Source organism: Salmo salar, chromosome ssa20 (genome assembly GCF_905237065.1).
Source record: "Salmo salar chromosome ssa20, Ssal_v3.1, whole genome shotgun sequence".
NCBI lineage: Eukaryota > Metazoa > Chordata > Actinopteri > Salmoniformes > Salmonidae > Salmo > Salmo salar.
The window spans coordinates 8,852,241-8,858,240 of record NC_059461.1 but is presented as its reverse complement, the minus strand read 5'-3'; positions in this window follow the sequence as shown (position 1 = coordinate 8,858,240).

Below are 6,000 nucleotides of genomic sequence, written 5' to 3'. Positions count from 1 at the left end.
GAAAAATTATTTGAGAAATTAATCTGAGAAAGTAAGCTAATTGATTGCATCCAATTGGTCTTTTTGATTCATAGGATTCATATAATATTCAATGAATATAGTCTCCAACATCCAATTTGGATTAAACCTTTTTCTAACAATGAGTTACACATGAGGAATCCAAAGAACTGTTCAAAAGCCACCCATGGACCCTCCACACCAATCAGTTCTCTATGTCTGACAAGTAGTATGGTCATCCTAAGTAATGTATTCCCAGTGAATTTGGCGACGTTTTTTTTCCCCTGTTCAGAGAAATTAGTCATTCAAGTTTTTAGGTTTATTTATGTCCCATCCTACATCTAGATATTACCATGTTCTGACTAAATCCTCTCAAAATTCTCGTGCTTTTTGAGATGGAACAACCCCATAGGAAAACTCATGTATGACACTAGTGTGAGCAATAAGGATAGAAAGGGTATGAGGGAATTTTGGGATAGAAGCAACATAAAACGGCACTGGGCCACAGTGACAGGCTCAGCTGGGTGAGGCTCTGTGTTATTCTGGCCCCTGACATACTGTAGCCCCAGGCCCACTCATGCTGTGTACTGCCATCCACTTTAGCATAATACAATATACCAGTCAATACAGTGTACTTATGGGCGAGGAGATATGGGGACTAGCTTACATCTCTCAACCATGGTTTGGAATGTTTTGTTTGCCAGAAGTGGGACAAATTAGCTATGTTATGTACAGACAGGCATTTAATGTGTGTGTGTGTGCATGTGTGCTGTATGCAGCAGAGGTGGGATAGAAGTAATGACCCCATTCACTCTACCCAGCAGACACAGGTATATTTTATTCATGAGTGACAAGAATAGCAAAATATCTCCAACGCTTTATGTGGAAAAACAATGAACCAGTTCTGCAAAGGAGAGTCATTCCCCCTTTGAACTAGAGTTATTACGGAACCTACAAACAGTATGTGACTGGAAGAATTACCTTTTTATATCCAATCATAAGAGGGTTAGGAGCCGACCCTTGTTAGGCAGAGGTATCGACCAAGCCCTATGACACAGCCACAACACAAACCAAAAAGCTTCGGACATCAATCAGGTGTGAAATGTGGATGGCCCAGGTCTCATCGACAACATCCATGCCAGTCTTTCCTGGTTGAGGGTTGATGAGAGATTAACTGCATCAATTCTTGTTTTTGTGAGAAATGTAGTGTTCATTTCCAAATTGGGTGGGAGGAGCTATAGGAGGACGAGCTGATTGTAATGTCTGAAATGGAATGGCGTCAAACGTGTGTTTCCATATTTGATGTGTTTAAGCCACCAGGGGTCTCTTCAGTCCCAGAACAGGAAGACTAGCTGTCGCCATTGGTGTCGTCTAATGGGGATCCCAATAAAAATCTAAAATCATCCAGCCCACTGGCAGCTGCCTGGGCTACTACAGCAAAGCCTGTTGGGGAAAGAAGCGCACCAAGGGGATGAACAGTCTAAAGCTCCTCCAAGCTGGACGGCAAACAAACACACAGAAAAAGGAGAAACAGACAGACGCCACGCTGAGCAAATAGACTGCTATCAAAACACACCGAGAGTGAGAGACGAGAGAGAGGAATGAGACAGAAGGGGTTGGTGGAGTTTTAGTATAAGTGAGAACCATGTTTTTCATTCAATTCTCTGGCAATGATTCATTAGGTTTGTTTTCCTCTAGAGATTGGCGTGTTTGTTTAAGTGGGGGGTCTTGTCTTACTGAAGCGTGCACCTGTGATGTGTATCTGGCTGAATCTTTCCTCAGAATGAGATGAGTGATAGAAAACAGGCAATGACATGCAGAAATGCATACTATAAACTTTATTGTGGACATTTTTACACAGGAAGTCAATATTAAATGAAGCACTCTATTGTCAGCAAGATGGAGAGGTCACAGTCAAAATTCAATGCATAAGCACCGGTCTGAAGTGAGCTCCAAAAGGCCGTTCCTTACATACTGCTATCTAAACCTATATAAACATGATTCATTGGATCGGTTCCTACATGTGACTAAGAAAATGCACTTTATAACTTCAAAGACTGAGGTTAATAGCATTTTTCAACATAACGTGATTCACTCAGGTGGATGGTTGGCAAACCTCAGTCAACCCAGCCTAGCAGACTTGGTACATTGCTGTGCATTGCTGTACATGACACCAGAGGAGGCTGGTGGAAGGAGCTATAGGAGGGCGGGCTCATTGGAATGGATTAAATAGAATGGAGTCAAACATATGGAAACCACGTGTTTGACTCAGTTCCATTAATTCCATTCCAGACATGACAATGAGTCTGTCCTCCTATAGCTCCTCCCACCAGCCTCCTCTGTATGAGACCCACCCAAAGCTTGCCTGGAATTCTCATTAAGGGGAAATGCTGTCTCCCACACATCTGACTCACCAGATGGCTCCTGAACTACAACCCACATGAAAGGGCAAGAGAAAATGGCTGGAAAACAGCACAGAGGAAAACAGCTGGAGAAGATCAGTGAAAGCAGGGAGGTGCAGGGATACTCGAGTTACAGGAAAGAGAAAAGTCCAACACTGAGATTGGGACCAAGTGTCCCAATATGCATCAGCTACTTGTCTCCAACCTTAACCAAAGTCTGAGAGTCTTGATGCATGAAAGAAATATGGTGAAATCTGAAAAGCTATCCTGTTCTCCCACCTAACTACAATCAAGAGGGGATGGAGACAAGGAAGGGAAGATTATTGGGAAATAAAGTGAAAGATGACCATTGTCCCTTTTTTTAAGAGTTAACCTTTTAAAGTCAATGTTCCGCACCTTAAACCGCATGGAAACAACTTCGAATTTCATGCAGATCCACACTGATTTCAAACAAGCTTGCCACGCCACCAGACTGCCATATCTGCAAACCATACACACACACACACACACACACACACACACACACACACACACACACACTTCTTCATTTTGGATAGTCAGGATTTAATTCATACGGTTGGATGTCACAGTGCCATTTTCTGCTTCCTTGACTCTCCCCTTCACGTTACAGATGCTCCACATTAATATACCAGTGGCACCCCAATACGTACCCCTACTTAGGCCAATTCGCAGACATGGGGAGTCATCTGTGCTTAAGTGCATTAGAGTAAAATAAACATGATCAGCCATTGCCATCTGTGCTGGGATGGCATGGTTGCCTAGGGCCGGGTTCTGTTTGGATGGTCTGACGTGGGTGTTCTGAGGATTTTGTGTGTGTGTGTGTGTGTGTGTGTGTGTGTGTGATGGCAGCACTCACATGATGATGGATTCATTTTCCAGACTAAGGCTCCAGACAGGAGCCACGTCTCTCTGACTTAAGCAGCGCATGTGTCCGTCCCTTCTAAGTGTAAGGTTTTCAGAAAGCTATCCTCATAATCCCTGGTATGATCAAGTGTGATGTGTGAACCATCGAGTCCCAAAATAGAACCACAACAACTATATCCTGGCATCCATCTCCATTGACAGTGTTAACTAACTCAAATCCAGTACTTGAATACAACACTAACTAGTTGTCTTGAAGGCAGCTCATCAACAAGCACCAGCCGCTACATTGCTAATCAGCCTCCACTAACTAGTTGTCTTGAAGGCAGCTCATCAACAAGCACCAGCCGCTACATTGCTAATCAGCCTCCACACCTGTCCTCACTCTACTTTATCACCTCTGCCACCACTACTTAAACTTGACCAGACTAACATTCCTCCTTTCTGTTCTGCAGTGCGCATTGTGTTGCACGGCACTGTGCGTTACTAGCCTTATCAAGTTTAGCTGAGAGTGTTCTCCACTCAGCAAGTTAACTATAATATTTTGTTGCGTTTCGCACCTCATCCACTAACCTCTACTCTGTTCGTCTCTCAGCCACGCAGTTGAAATCAGTTGGTTCTTGACATTTTCATGCTTTAGAATTGTTTTAATTGCCGTCTTCAGGCTCTTTAAATCCCTCGTTTCTCTCATATCACGGACCAGCAAGCTACTTGCTTTCACAACATTTTCTCTCCACCAAGCCGGGCCAACTCCGTGGTACGTTCACAGCGTGCTCTACTGAGCGCATTTCCTGACTCTCCACGGCCCTGCTTCACCCGAACGCACCAGTGCACCTTCCGGCCACATGCCCCGCTCTTCGGTGGACCAGTGAGGCATTGCTGTCAACCATTATATCCGAGTCTCAACCATTGCCGGTACAGTAATTCCGTATTAACTTACATTCATGTTAAGGGTAATTGATAAAAGCTCTGCTTGGCCTTTTCATTATACCATTAATAATTAATGTCCAGGGTCACTTGCCACAATCCATGTGACGGTAGGCCACACGTATCAGTTTGTAGCAAAATTCAACCATATATTGGCCACATACTATCACCCTGCAGACTGGCCACATACTATCACCCTGCAGACTGGAAATCTTCATGTCATTGCATGGCGTCCATCAAGCCATGATTGTTCTCTCACTTGTTATTTTTCTCTCTCCTGTGTGCCCCTTTTTCTTACACTTAACTACTGGCTGCTCTTCCTTCCAGAACCACAACCTCATCCACCTCCACCCATGTTGCTGACTGCATGACAACACCAAGCACCTGAGGGACACAATGACGATATCCCCTGCTGCCTCCACTGCAGCATATTCATTCCAGCACCACCAACTTGGCCTCAAAGACTTAGACCCAGGCCCCCAAGCCAGCTCCGGCCCCGTCTTCTCTCCCACGGCTTGGTATCCATTTCCATCTGAGACAAATACTATCCCTGTCCGACTATTCCGCTGACCAATTCTCAGGACACTCCTTCTGGGGTCTAAGGATGGCAGGGATGAGCTGTATACCAGGTCTTCACTTCATATTGGCAGTAGCCCTGGCACACAGGCACGTGGTGGGTAGCCCTGATAGCGCCAAGGGTGGATTAACATGTTAAGTTGGTTGCTACGGAGGGGGCGAGGTTCTGAAGTTGTTTTAGAGCCATTCAATGTAATAGAGGTATTCCATACAATACAAAGTACAAAATAACACTGTTGGTCAGAGCAACTCTGTCAATTTTGGGAAAACCAATACTGAGTTGGAGGGGAAATCTGGAGCAGTCTTAAGGATCGGACCCTTTTTTTAAATGTTCTGCTAAAATTACATGCCCAAATCTTACTGCCTGTAGCTCAGCACCTGAAGCAAGGATATGCACATTCTTGATACCATTTGAAAGGAAGCATTTTGAAGTTTGTGGAAATGTGAAATGAATATAGGAGAATATAACATTAGATCTGGTAAAAGATAAGACATAGATTTATTTCATTTTTTTCCAACTTTGTAACGCAAGAGAAGGGTCATGACGTACTATTCCAGGTTAGGTGCAATTTTGGTTTTGACCACTAGATGGCAGCAGTGTATGTGACATGTTTTAGACTGATCTAATGAACCATTGCATTTCTGTTCAAAATGTTGTATCAAGACTGCCCAAATGTGCCTAATTGGTTTATTAATACATTTAAGTTAATAACTGCACTCTCCACAAACAATAGCATTTTATTATTTCACTGTAATAGCTACTTTAAATTGGACAGTGCCGTTAGATTAACAAGAATTTAAGCTTTCTGCCCATATCAGATATGTCTATGTCCTGGGATTTTTTTTGTTTGTTACTTACAACCTCATGCTAATAACATTAGCTCAACCATCCCGTGTGGTGGGGCAACGATCCTGAAACCAATGCATTCCCTATCTGGATATGGAATGACTGATGTCAAACTCTTATACAAATTGCTGGGCATGACTCACTGGGGCATTTCTAGAGGAGCTGAACTCAAATCGTAAATGGCTAATTTACCGAGACAAGAACAGTGCAAACAGCAGAACATTTTATCCAAATGCCTTAACTGGAGGGAGACTGAATTGATCATGAAATTTGAACTGGTTTCACTTATCAATCTGGCTGGTCAGATGTTTCAAACAGTCTCAAAATAAATAATGTCCTACTCACTGTTGGATTAAATCCTGCTATATT